Raw genomic sequence first — 15,069 nt, forward strand, 5'->3', positions numbered from 1 at the left:
CCATAAGACCACCGTGTCACGTATGAGAATGTATTCAAATCTGCTTTGTGGAATCTCCCCTTTGAGGAACAAGGATGAAGGAAATTCATTTGATTATCTTCCATCATTTATTTCTTGTTGATTGATCTTAATCGGTGGGTCAGGAATTCGGGAAGAAAAAAGAGGTAAAATATAACAACTGGGCAAGTCCCTGATACAGTCTCTTATTGTAGTTCCACCGTTGTTTGCTCACTCTGTCACACTAAGCTCTCTAACCGCGAGGGAGCGCTTGCTATCATATGTCAACATTCATTCTCTCATACAAATGCTTTTGTTTGGTTTTGGGTCATTTCCTCCAGTTGGTTTGTTGGCCTGGTATGAAATTTACTGAATGAGACTTCCACGTTGACTCCATCAGCACGTGGAAAAAAGATAAAGCGCCTATCCTCCGAGCGAAAGCAGGCCGTAACTACGTTCTTGTTCTCATTCCAATTGAAACGTACTTCTTTCTTCTTCTTTTTGTGTGTGTGTGTGTGTGTGTGTGTGTCCACCATCCGTCTGTCTCGCCGTCCGCATGAATTTGTGGTGATCTGACCTTCCACCCTCCTACCCATCTATCCGTCTTCCTGCCTGTCGCTCTGTCGGCTTGTGTAACTTGCAGCCAACCAGTCATACATATATGTGTGTGTGTGTGTGTGTGTGTGTGTGTGTGTGTGTGTGTGTTTGTGCCTCAAGTGCGACTGAAAGGCTTTGTTGCCTGTACAATAAAGTTCATTTAGAGTTAAGTGAAGATATCTTGTCTTTCAGCTGCAGCTCCTCCCCCTTAATGCACGCACTCACACACACACACACACACACACACACACACACACGCACACACACCAGCACACTCAGTGTCCTCCTCCTACGCCTCCTTAATGTTTTCTGCCACAACAGTTGCCATGGTGTCTCCACTCGCCAGCTGTGTCGGACAGCACAATAACAAGTACGTGTGTGTTTCTGTGCTAGTGTGCGTATACGCAAGTGTTTATACACCAAAGTGTCAGCGTGCAATACGATGATGCGCTGATGTATTTTACATTTAAACCCACTTTTGTCCCCTCAGAGACCATGTATTATAAAACATGTATTATAATAAATGCAGCCTCAATTCCTGCCATTGGCAATCATTTTTAAAATCCAGGCAAACTGCTGAGGAAACATTGCAAAAGGCCGTGGGAAAAAGTAATCGCTGAGATTTCTGTATTTGTATGCAGAAAATAGTCTTGACTTGTTGCCATAGCACCACAGTGAAAGCGTCTGGATCATTATGGGAAAGGGAGGGAGATCAACGTGATCACGTGAGGTTAGATTTAAGGAGGAAGGGGGGGGCAGGACACAGAATTGTCTAGGCCACTTAAATATTTCCCCAGAACACCAACTCACTCATTTTCTCTCGCTTGCACGCTAAAAAACAACAAACAAACGCCTTCCCACGTAGCAGGACGCTTTTCTGTCATTAGGTGGCTTAGCACCCGTGTTCCAATACACCAAGGGGACCCGCACTCAGCAAAAACTCTTCACTTCGTCTTCCTTCTCCTGGTTCCGCCGCCTGACTCAGAGGGTTGGGACCAGAGAACTGAGCGACTCTCCAGAGGGGTTTGGAATAGCTTGAACAACAGAATAAAATGTCCACTGAGTGATGTGACGTGTGTGTGTGCTGGCTCGGCCTTCCCTTCAGCTCTCTCTCTCTCTGCATGTTCATGTCCAAACACTCTGTTTCCACACCGAGATTGATTGTGTGTCAATTCTTTTATTGTTTTTTCATCATGGCATGATTTACTGCAAACATCCATCACTGCAGTACATCACGAACTAAGGATGCGTCCGTTTTATCGGCAACTTTTGAAGGCCGAATTGTGTCTTTGCAATATAACGTGTGCAATATTGAGCTTTAGAGGTGTGGGTAGGCGGGTTTTGATCATCTTTAGACTGAGCCACGCTCGCTATTTGCCCCCGTTTCCTTCGTGTTTGACCTCTGCTCAGCTGACCATGTTGCATTCTGAAGTGGGGTAAATGACACTTTAGTCCACTTTTGATAATGGACTCTGTGCATTGAGCAATCAAATTGCCGCAGCAATCAGTGGCACATTGTGGACGGCGACTTGCACCACGGGCCACCGCGGCCAATCGCCCGCTCGCATGCAAATTAGTTTGCTCCGTGTCGCCGGCGCTTTGTATGAAACCCTTTTTTTTCTCATGCAAATGAGGTCGAAAACGAAAATCACTCGAGCACCAGAGGCGAGGACGAGTATTACATTACTCCTCTGCCTCTATTGTTTTCTATGATAATCAGCGCCGTTCATTTCAGATGCAAATCAACTCGTCTGAAATCGCTTTTTTTTTCAGGCATCAGGTGTTTTCTAGGACGTATGTTTAAAAAAAATGCCATCTTTAGAAAATGTGGAACAACCTCTGCCCTCCGCCTCCTCGTCCTTCTTTAACCTTGAGTTGCATCGCTTCTCCGCCACCCCTTCCTTTTGGTCGGGCCTCCTTACTGCACGCTCATTTGAACTCTCGGGGGTCATAACAAAAAAACAGCACCAGTGACATTGCTTGGACATACCCTGTCAACTGTGTTTATCAGTTTGTGTGTGTTTTGGATTCCCGAGATTCTTCCAACATGTTTTTTCTTATTTGTTTTTTATCTTTACGAGGATACTCGCGTATGCATGCATAGGGGGTCGGTCCGCATCAGTCAAACTGAGCAGCCTCAGTTCCTTCTCGGTTTTCGGGGGTGTAAATATTTAGCGTGCGGTATAAACACAGCAGCTGTGAACGCTCTGTGCACCAATGACAGCCTTTTATCCCTCCGCCGATAACGTGGCCGAGGGACACAACTGTTGAATCGCCCGAATATGCGACACGCTCAGCCACGAAGTTCCTTCTCTCTGATAAACTGTCCAGATACCGTTATCTTTAAAGGGATAGAATGTGGATTTGTAGCAGCTCTGAAGCGGAATGTTCAGGATTCCATCCGATGTGTGAAGGAAATTGGTAGATTACATCTGAAAAAATAGTCTGCTGATCAGAACTCCCAGGAACTACTTTCCTATTGGGCAGCGATAGGTCCTTTAATGCTAATGCATGACTTAGATGTTTATGCTCATATTAATTAAAGTCTAAGGGTGGTGCATTCTATATTTTTGTTATTGTCAAAAAGAAAAACTCATCGAAAACCAACAATGAGAAGACAACAATGTGTTGTCATGCGGTCCATCCATTGCATTGTGGTCTTGAGCAAATGTTACTCAAGCAGGAGTTAGTAGAGCATTGTTTAGGGTCTATTTCCTGCTGTGGATGAATACACATGTCCGCAGGGGCCACGCAGACAATACTTTTACTTATGGTTTTTCAAGGGATTTAATGACAATAAGAAACATAAAGAATATTGACTTAAACCTGTAATCGCCCCAAAAACCTTCATTTAAAGTTGATTTTCATTGACAAACAACCTAAATGGTTTTATGTCCTAGGGAGTTTTTGTATTTTTATTTCCCACACGGTATTATCATGAGATTTAACTTGAGCTTCACCAGGCCGGCTCAGTGTGTGTGTGTGTGTGTGTGTGTGTGTGTGTGTGTGTGTGTGTGTGTGTGTGTGTGCATGGGATGAGACGAAGAAAAAAGAGGTGGAAGGAAGACAGGAGGTGGGGGTTGACGGATCCATCCCATCCCTTCTTCTTTTTTTTGTTCAATCTCTGGAATGCGGCTGGAATCCAAGCTTGACTCCCCTCTTGGCTCCACCCACACTCCCACCTCCTCATATCATGCTACACACATACACATACACACACACACACACACACACACACACACACACACACACACACACACACACACAAGATGGGTTTGCAGCTGTTTTTGCCTCCGTTCGGTCATTTTAACCATGAAATGAGTGGTGCCTGTTCTAACCTGTCCTACTGATACAAAGCAATGTGTGTGTGTGTGTGTGTGTGTGTGTGTGTGTGTGTGTGTGTGTGTGTGTGTGTGTGTGTGTGTGTGTGTGTGAGTGCTAGAGAGTGAGTAGTTGTCCATCCCTATATGAAAGGGATTCCCAAACTTGACAGTTAAGTAAACAGTTGGAGGTGGTCAACCATGGCTTGCTATATTTATTTATATTTAGTAAAAAAAAAAATTCTGTCTCAAAATGGAATTTTTAAAGAAAATCCCCTCTGTGTTTCTGATTCTGTGTTTCCTGTTTGACGCTGCAACCTGCCAGCTGTCCATATTTACATGAGCGTATAAAGTTCCGCATTTTCAATATTTCAGTCAACAGATCTGTGGTTATAAACTTTGAAACCACAATGTGCTAAAAAATGTACTTGAGCATAAATTGGGAAGCATTGAGAAGCAGGGTTTTAATGCCTTTTGAGTTTTTCCACATCAGCATAAATCATTCCCAATTCCTCCATTTTCTCTACCGAGTTATTTGATATTTCAGACTTTTTGCTGCACTTGCATTCACCCAACCATTCTCCACAGTGGTAAAAAAAAGAGTTATGATCTCAAGATGATTTAGGCTTTTTTTCACCATAAAAAGCGTGACAAACTCTCCACGGAGTGTCTTGAGTTACAATATCTGACCTATAGAGGTCAGACATGTTGCACAGGAATCATTGCTCAACGTGTTACTCCAAAATATAAATGGAAGTGCCACTCCCATCAATCAAGCCTCTACAGAACAGCCATGACGTCAGGAAAGCTGTGATGCGAGTGGCGTTCAAGGCAGACGGCGTTTTGCACCTGTCCACATCGTCGTTTCTCTGTTTCTCCATTAATATTATTATTACTAATTTCAGTTTTTTTCCATTCGCAAGAAACTGCGTCAGAGCCTTTGAACACATATAAACTATGCCACGAATGCTTACAATTGGAGAAGGATGCTCTCTCTCTCTCTCTGTGTTCCCGCTCGTGGTGCCGGGGGGTCAGTGTTTACATCGCCCCGAGCGGTCGCCACGGCGACGGCCCGAAGCTGGATGCAGTTGGACCCGTTCGCGTCTCCTCTCGTGCCTCGTTGCTTTGAGCGCCATTGTCAGATTTTCACACACAAATAAAAGCATCCTTTCAAGCCAACTAAATCCTGCAAAAAGAGGCTACCCAATGACCCAAATCCAAACACCTATGTTGTGCCGTTATGTTTTGATTGCTCGGCGAGTTGGCTTTTCCCCGCTGGCCGGCTGTCAGCGGGGAAAAGCCAACTGGAAAGATTTAATAACTTCATAAAACCAAAAAAGGCACGAGTACATGCAGGTAAACATTCAAAATACAGAATACAAGTACACACACACACACTGTATGACTGCGGTAGTCATTTCAGAGCCTATTAAATCTCCATTAACACGCAGCCTCCCTGCTAGCCCGAGCTAATCCAACCCAGGTGTGTGTGTGTATGTGTGTGTGTGTGTTTTCACCCCATCTCTCCACTGCTCCCTCAGTCTCTTTCTTCCCCTCTACCCCCCCTCTCTCTCTCTCTCCCCCCTTCGTTTCTCCCGTGTCCGACGCTCACGCCCTTAAACCTAGCAGCGCCGCGGCCTCCTCCAATTAGCTCAAATCACGGCAAATTTGCAGCTCTCAGCGGGGGGGAAACCAGACCAACACACCTCATTGTTAATCTCCCGAAGCACACGGGCATCTCTGTAGTCACACTACGGTCTGGAAAGAAGACAAAGAGTCCTACTCCTTGAGTAGATTTGTCTCGCGGGTAAAAAAAAAAAGGCCTTTCCTGGTTCTTGAAGCGGCTATCGCACATGCTAATCGTCACCTGGGATGCTACATCCATCCGTGAAGCCCCTTTGTGTTCCTTTTAAGGTGTCTTGAGAGTGGAAGGCCGCTAGAATGAGACGACGGATCCCTAAAAGACGAAGCATCTGCTTTGTGTTCGGCCCGAAAGATGACGCGCGGCGACATCTGGGCTTCTAGAATAGAGTGAACTTTAAAAGGTAGAAGCCTTTATCCTGGCGTGGGGGACAATACAAGTGAGGCAATCTCTTCACAGGTTGTCGGCCATCGCTGCTCAATGCCAACCACCCGCTTCTTCTTCTGTTTATTGCAAACAAGCCGCCGCTGCTGTTGCTGGAAATGTAAAACGCACCACTTCCTGCGCCGATGGAATGTTTTGTTTTTTTTTCCAGGGAAAGACTTACTTGACGCCAGGTGTCCAGAAAGGTAAAACAAACAAAAAAAAACTTCCCGAGCTGGCATCGGGCGGATGCCGCTCATTTGTGTTTTAGCGAGAATGTGACAGAAATGAGCATTTATTTATGGGGGAAAAAAAGTGACATAAGTATCTTTTCGCCTCTTAATAGCGAGCTTGAAACGTTTGACTAGAAGCTCCATGGCACACGTTTCCTTTAAACTAAAAAGTGGGCCAACAATAAAGTTTTTTTTTTTATGTGGGAGACGACTAGTTTTTTAAAACTAATATCTTATGTACACACTCTCTCTTTCTAACACACACACACACACACACACACACACACACACACACACTAATGTTCTGGGAAGGTGCTCTGCAGGAGAGAATTTGATCTCTGCTTGGAAGTGACGCTGTTCCCTACTAAAGCAGTACAAACACACATTGTTATGTTTGTGTGTGTGTGTGTGTGTGTGTGTGTGTGTGTGTGTGTGTGTGTGTGTATGTGTGTGTGAGAGAGAGAGAGAGCGAGAGAGAGAGAGAGAGAGACATGGGTGTTGGTGACAGTACAAATAACTCCACTCCACTGGAGACGTCTTATGAGAATATTTTTGCAAATGTGTAATAATAACAACATTTACCAGACAGTTTTATTGGTTAAATTGCTTTAAAAGTGCACGGAGGAGGGGATCTGTGCATGCATTGGTTGTGCGAGCGCCCTGCAGACGACAGCAGTCCCAGCCCGGTTTGTGTAGTGTAAATGTTTGCGGGCCGCAGCGCGTTGTCGGCCCGTTGAAATATCCTTTTAAAGCGAACACATTCCAGGGCCCGGGATCAAATTGTTTGGGTTTCTCCTCCCCGTCCAATGCATTTTTAAACAGTTTCATTTGGCCCCGCTGCTGTGAAATATGCTCCGCCTGCAGCTGGTATCAGCTATTGTAATGTTTTCACAAGATACTTGTGACATGGAGAGGCCGAGCAGGCAGATGTGTGCAGCTGTGACGGGGCCACAATGCAGCCCACCCACATTTTTACTGTAATTGATCATCATTGTGTGTGTGTGTGTGTGTGTGTGTGTGTGTGTGTGTGTGTGTGTGTGTGCGTGCATGTGTGTGTGTCTGTGCGTGCATGTGCGTGTGTGTGTGTGTGTGTGTGTGTGTGTGTGTGCGCGTGTCCAGATAGTGTCAAATGTTCTCAACTCATGGGAGGTTTATTGGAAACGGACTGGCGCCATCTAGTGGCCAAAATAACACATTACATTTACTTTTCTGTATTCTACTTAATTATCTTGGCTGCCGTGCTGCCACTAAATTCAATAACATACAGCACCGTATAGTGTTTTAGTCTATCAAATTTATATTAATATTATTATAAATTTACAGTGGGGAAAAAAATAGTAATGCACTGGCAAACCTCCCGGTATTATTACGGTGAAATATAGTATATTTCCTTAGAACTACTTTAAAATGATCAGTAAGCCACGGGTAACCTTGCTGCCAGTATTTAACTGTCAATCTACATGACAATATTTTACATTGAAAGAAATATCTTCTGAACAATAGCAGCTTCTTAGATCTTAAATTGAGAACATATTAATATATTGATATTGGCATATTATAAGTAAAGACGGAGAGTCATGCAATCAAAACTTGGTTGTGTTTTTTAAAAAATTGGACAATTGGAGGTTTTTTTATTTGATGTATGTCCACTAGATGGCAGTAACATTAGTTTTTGACACTAACTCTCATTCAGCTTTCTCATTATCTTGCCTTTCTGATAAATGGATGCAAATGATCACACACTTTGCACTTTGAAGGTCCCTCTAACTTAAAACACGCATCCTGTTTCAAATACAGGTACACGCGTGAGCTGCACAATCCTCAACGCACACACACACACACACACACACACACACACACACACACCTGCAACCGATATGACTCTCCCCGCCTCGCCTCTTGGAACTTGAGTGTTCCTCCGCTGAGCTATTTTTCTATTTATAGCCACGGAGCTCCGGCTGTGTCTAAAATGCCTGCTGTGTCGTTCTGTTTTGCTCCCTCGATGGAGCCGGGTGAGAGAGGCCCTCTGCTTTCAATCCCTTTGCTTTTCAGGGGCCTGGAGTCATATATATATATATATATATTTATATATATATATCTGACGAGGATTTCATAAGAGTGTGTCGGTCATTTGTCTTGTTTCTATTCTGAACAGATGTTCACGTTGCGGTCGATTCCTTAGACAGTACAGTGTATGTGCAGCCTTGAGGAACCCTCCTCAAAACGTGCCTCGACTTCTGACCCTTACCCTCCGACTGACCTCCTGACCCTTTTAAAGAAACTTGCAGCAGATGTACGCAGTTGACTGACTCCTCGGTTCTGTCGTGCCTCGTCGCAAGTCCAACGGCTCCAGAGACGAGTCCAGTTGAAGTCGGCCTGGGCCAGATGTTTGGGAACCAAGTTTGTTACTCGAGGTGAGAGGAGCGATGGGAGGAGACAAGACGCTGGGAAGAAGACGTGAACACTGTGTGTGTTTAGTTAGTTCCATCTGCCTTCCTCATCCTCCTCCTCCTCCATATTATACGAGATGGGAGTGAGGAAGCGATTCATCAATCCATCTATAAGTTGATTGACAAAAGATGCATCTGCATCTGCTTTGATAATGAGTTCAATATTCATGCAAAGCAAACATGCCCGACATGTGACGGTTGTTGCTTTTCCACATGACGTGAATCTCTGTGATGACGTTTTTCTTCACAGTCCAAACCATTAATTTACCCTTCGATCCAAGTTTCATGCAATTCTGCCAAAGTTTGATTGGCAAGTGGAACTTTGGCCTGAGAGGTCATGAAAACATGAAGATTCATCCTCGAGGACTAGTTTTGGGGATTGGGAAATTGAGTTAACTACCTAAACCCTTAAATGAAAAGGGAGTTTTACGCAGCAGTTTGAAAGATGAAACTGATTTGGCCCTCGGCTCCTCCGGGGCAGGTCCGTTCCAAGGGGCCTCCATTGGCGGAGAACAAAACTGCTTTCAGTGCCGTCTTTGGACGGGCGAAGGTCAGGGATGCGGTCCCAGCTCGGTTCTTGTTTCCCACAAATGTCAAATCAATCCGGTGTTATCTCGTGTTTTTAGTTGTTTTTGCTTCGGCGTAAACATGAGATTATGAAAGAATGGGGCGGGGGTGTAGTCTTTGTAAAGTGAGGCAATAAAAGTCAAGAACGGACAGGAGTAAGCTTCTGTGATGAAAAACAAAACTAGGCAGGGGAAAAAAAAGGGCTGGGTGGGTGAAGAGGACAGGAAGTTGGTGTTGGGGGGGGGGTCACTCAGTCAGTAGCCACCACTTTTTTCAATAGGGGCCCCGGGGCCTCGGCATGAAGCTCTGACCTGGAATTCCAAATAAATAATTATTTAAACCTCCAGACTGAAGGAGACTCTCACGCACGCACACACACACACACACACACACACACACACACACACACACACACACACACACACACACACACACACACACACACACACACACACACACACACACGCACACACACACATGAAGGGGCCGCACTGAGCAAAATGCAGAATCACTCATTTTCCAAATATTTCAGGCTCCACTTGATCAACGGACATAATTCTGCGAGGTAACATCACACACACATGCATGCATGCACCAGAAGTGAGTAATAATAAATAATAATAATAATAATAATGCATTTAATTTATATAGCGCTTTTCATAATACTCAAAGTCACTTTACACAACATTTAAAATATCCTAAAAGCTTCGCAATACACACAGTCACACATTAAAAGCAGTTCTGAAGAGGTGGGTTTTGATTTGTGAGTACACAAGTATTAGTTCTAAAAGCTTAGCTCTCGGGCTAGCCTAAATCCTGCATGTGAACATTTCGTTAATCCTCACTCAATACAGCATGAAACCACTACGGTCAGTCACAAATGAGGGAGGGAGGCATGACACTGAGGTCAAATGCTCTGCGGTATGCCCAAGTAATTAATACACGCAGGACGGACTGGGCCGTCCGTCAGGGGTAACCAAACACAACACAGAGAGTTCACGGGGAAGCAGGAAGCAAGATGCCCTCGGCTGCACCGACAGACAAGGGGAAAGTGAAGCTCGACAAAATCAAAAATGTGATTTTTTTTTTCTTGGGGATACTCCCCAATAAGATTGTTGAAGAAACACAGAACCAAAGTGCATCCATTGCAAAAACTGTAGAAAACTGTTCTAGAGATCAGCAGAAATAAATATATATTATTGTTTTGGCTCCACCCTCTCATGTCATGCTGGTTGCAAAAAAACTATTCAAAACTATAATCCACACACCAGCAGGTGACGTCACAGTCACTATGTCAACTATGGTTGTAATAAACGTGTGAGCTGTTTATTAGAGCACCTAAGGTCATTTCTAATCTGATTATGATTTTCCTCATTGTGTGTTTCTTACTAAATGTATGAGAGGGAATTTAAATCCACAGCATAAAAAAAAAGCCTTAAAATAATAAGTTTCTATCTCCCTGTTACTGTTCCAAGATTAGACAAAGAGCGGGTGTGTTGGAGACGTTATGCAAACAACTCCACCCAGTGTGAGTATCATATCACCAGAGTTTACACTAATTGAGACAAATGCATAAACGGGAAGTTGTCAACTTACACACAAAAACACACACACACACACACACACACCGTGACAGATGTGAGAGGATCTAGTCCATGCTTTCCCTCTGGCCCCTGATGAACCACATTAGAGAGGACATTAGTGGACACAGGGGTCACTGGAACACACACACACACACACACACACACACACACACACACACACACATACACAAGGGGATGGCCATTGTTTTTGCCTTCAAGACTAAAAAATGTACAATTAGATCATCCACCCACTGCCTTTCGGATTCTCTCCCACACACACACACACACACACACACACACACACACACACACACTCACTGGACGTAACTCAACACTGCTGCTTTCTCACTGGAGGAGTGCTTTAATCTGCACCAGACAGAGAGATTCTGGCTGCGGAAATTAATGTTTACTTTTCAGCCGTCTCCATTTCCAAGTGCGCTCGCTCTCCTCCGTTGTTTCGAAAAACATCCCAAAGGAGACGTGAGATTTGCGGAGAGAGAAAAAAAAAAAAAAACACGGCCAAACAAACCCCCGCTGTTTCATATGGTTCTTTTCAGCGGAATATCACACACAAAGTTGTCGGAGCGATCAACCCCCCCAAGGTATCGCGTGTCTGTGGACAAACGAGACGACACACATGGTACAGTATGGGGGAGTCCCGAGTAGTTACATCTCATCGGAAGCTAATGTTGATGTCATATCCTGTCGGCCACGCAACAACAATATGGCTGCCGTTCTGTGCTCTGAACAAACTAAGCGTGTAAAGAGCGAGCGTAATGCTCGTCCGTGTTGCTCTGCAGAAATCCGTCCGGCCTGTAAAGTCGGTCGTACGCGTTAACAACCAGGCCCGTTAAACTTAATAAGCGCCGTAATCCAACTACAGCCCCATGCAGACCCCACTGCTCCCAGGAGGGGGTCTGCACTATGCAGCATGCTGCAGAGGTCATCTATACCGTGACTAGAAACGTCCGATTCAATGGTGTGTTTGTGAACGCAGCACGAGGAAATCCACCTTTTAAGATCGTCTCTTTTACGCCGTGGATGAAATGATCTTGAAATCCTCCCGACAGTTCGCACCGTGACTTTTAAGACGACAAGCGCCGCTTGTGAGCCAAGAAAGTCCACCTGCACTTCATCACGGTTGCAGTGTTTTGACAAAAGCTCTCGCGACGGAGCCATGACATCCTACTCCGCTCGCTCTGCGGTACTGGTAAGAAAAACTCTCTCTAGATGAGCGAGACTTTACAAATCTTTGGGCCGAAACCCTCCAAGGTAGCGTGTGGATCTGTTTTCTTTCAGTTTGGAATTATTGGTGAGCATTCCAAGGAGGTGGAACCATCAAGGTCTTGTTCCTCCAACGCAGCCTCCTCACGTAGGGAGGGAACCAGGGAGGAAAAGGCAAAATGGATAGCTGTTAGGTTCACAAGTTCAGGCCTCTCGGTTTCCTATCGTCTAGTAATAGACTATTCCCAGTTCGTTACTGGGTCCGGGTTGGTACAGAGCAAAGAGGCGGACACTGGCCTTTCTTCTTTTCGCCATTACAGCATCAAATCCCCATCCTCCATGAGCGTCTGACGGCCAAGGCACGTTGACCTTTAGTCCACCCTAAAAGCTCCCCAAGGCCCCTCCTCCTAGTTTCCGATTGGAGGCTTTTGCCGCAGCGTCTCGTTCCAATGCGACTCTCGTTGTCGTAAACGCTTCAACGTGGAGGAAACACTTCAGAGGCCCGGGCCAACGCCTCCTGGCCTAAAGCACCGCCGATGGCAGACCTGTTCCAGCAGTTCACGTTGAAGTGTTTGACAAAACGAGGGGGCGGAATAGGAATGCATGATTTCTGATCAATGGAGTGTTACCCCCAGCAGCCGGTGGGGGTGGGGGAGGAGGGGAGTAACCCAAATGTAATTTATATCAGATATTCCACATGGCGTGTGGGGGATTCCATCAAAAAACAGCTCTCGGTAATGTTACACATGGAGTTGTCTCCCAAACAGCCAACAAACTGTCAACAGTCAATTTGGTTGCGTTCAGGTAACATTGCATGATGTAGTAAATGTTACCGTTTAAGGGGAAAGAGCACTGGACGTGCAGATGAATGCAGTCCAGTGTCTTTGAGGTGAGCGTTCCCTGAACCCTCTCCCTCGTGATTGGCCTCGCGGTGGCGCTAGAGAGGGGGAAGGGCGTGTGGGTTCATCCTCTGGGCACCATGAAGGTACCAAACGTTAAGGGATCCTAAGAAAGCAAACAGCAGACCGGCCCGAGTGCGCTGACGTGGCTCAGCGATGACGCGTGAACACAAATCAACGCGGGGGCATCCGGAGAATTCGAAGAATGGCAAAAACATGTCAGCGACTGTCATTGTAAACGTTCCACACGAGGATATACATCCTGACACCCGTTAATAAACAGTCAAATTATGCATTCTCTCTCTCTCTCTCTCTCTCCACCACTCCACATGCTTTACAGGAAAACCAAAGTTAGCTGCTCTGAAAGCAGCCAAACGAAACTCCTCTGTCTCCGTATGGCAGTGAGGTCACTTTGGAGACTTTTGGGCCCTTTTTTTAAAGCATTAGGGAGAGTGGCTCTAAAAATAGACGGCACAATGTCAACATTGTGGCGCCCTATAAACAACCCGGGATTGAATTAGCCGACCGCCGCTTCCTCTCCGAGGCCCGTGTCTGCGTGGCCTCGGGGAGGGGAAAAGGCTGCGAGTGTGTGTACGCTTCACGTGTTTTTTAGTTTTTTACGCTATTTTGCAAGAACATGCTGATAAGAGGACCAACTCCAGGGGGGCCAAACCCCAAGAAGTCACCGGGCCCCTGCATGCTGCAATAACACCGAGGCTGCTCTGGCTTTCTGAAGCTTTTTTTTTTTTTTTTTGCTTCATTCTTCTTTCAACATCCACAACCAGACCGTGGAAAAAGAAAATAGCTATGAAGCAATCACGGCCAATAAAACTGTCGGACCGTGTGTGTGTGTGTGTGTGTGTGTGTAAACCGTTACGCGTCTCCGCTTTGTCTCATGCCTCTCCCATGCTTTTTCTCCCTCTACCTCGCTGTCCTTAAAAAGGCATATAGCACGAGACGCGTCTGCACAGGTTGCCACACACACACACACACACACACACACACACACACACACACACACACAGTGGTACACATGCAAATCATTTAAAGTGACATAGATTGTGATGCATGGCCTTGCACCTACATGTGAAACCTGTTGATACAGTTCAGACCTTTCGTCGTCTATTGCTGGTTCTTTATTTAGGTTTTACTTTGTTCAGTGAAATTGAGTCGATTCTGGTTGTCGCTCAAAAACTATTTGGAAAGCTGCTCTCATTTTAAAATGAAAGCTGAAATACTGGCGGTTCGGGACACATTACCACTGGAGTACTTTTACAGTTGTCATATTACATTTCCATAAAGTTTACTAAAATGACATACCGAATAGATTGGGCATCCATTTATGTGAGGACCACATGAAAATGGACTTTTCACATTTAACCCTCACGTGGTTATGGAGCAGAAAGCTATAGGAGCATTTAGTTAGCGGACCATTTTAATGAGCCCAATTTTGAAAAAAAGACATTTGTTTATGTTGGAGTTTGGCTCCATTCAATTGATTCACACTATTTTTGGGTGTTGCCAATTACATCTGACAGCTGACTGGAATGTTAAGTGTCAACGTGCAACTTCAGCTGGAGAGACAGGGTCGGCCATGTTTAAACTGAGAAAGAGTTTCTCTCCTTTCCCCACTAATGATTAACCTGTCTGATCTTTTACAACACAGGAAAAAAAACAACAACATGCAAATCTCTTAATTTTAAGATATCAGAAACAAAAACAACCCTCTTGTATATGATGTGGAATGCATTGCAACTAAATCAAATTCTGCTCCATTCAGTTTAGCCAACAAAACATAAACAAAGCCAGAGTTCACGCCCCGTGTCAAGGATTTGACTTCACACCAACCCGTGCGTGAAACCTCCCCAGCAGACCTGCTACACGTCTCGGCTCGGTACTTTTTACGAGCACTGTGAGGTGCAATAACGTCACGGTCCAGATTGTACTAATGGCTCCAAACTGATGGCCTCATGTTATCCTGTGTGTGTGTGGGGGGGGGGGGCATGGAAAACAGGGCCTGCAGCGGTGGGAAACTGCCGAGTGAGAGCTTCTCCACATCTGTGCGTGCTGCAAAGAAGAAGAAAAGAAAGCTCTTTGCAACAGGGGCGTGATAGGAGAGCTGTTTGGTGCTTGG

General features: G+C 45.3%; 1 protein-coding gene across 1 annotated transcript in view; it reads right to left on the reverse strand.

The window, feature by feature from the left end:
- Positions 1–15,069, reverse strand: part of LOC306752774 (rho GTPase-activating protein 6-like) — a gene marked incomplete at both ends in the record, with an annotated part of 50,736 nt that overhangs the window by 34,234 nt on the left and 1,433 nt on the right. The window lies entirely within an intron of this gene.

The sequence above is a fragment of the Taurulus bubalis genome (genome assembly GCF_910589615.1).
Source record: "Taurulus bubalis genome assembly, chromosome: 21".
Classification (NCBI taxonomy): Eukaryota; Metazoa; Chordata; class Actinopteri; order Perciformes; family Cottidae; genus Taurulus; species Taurulus bubalis.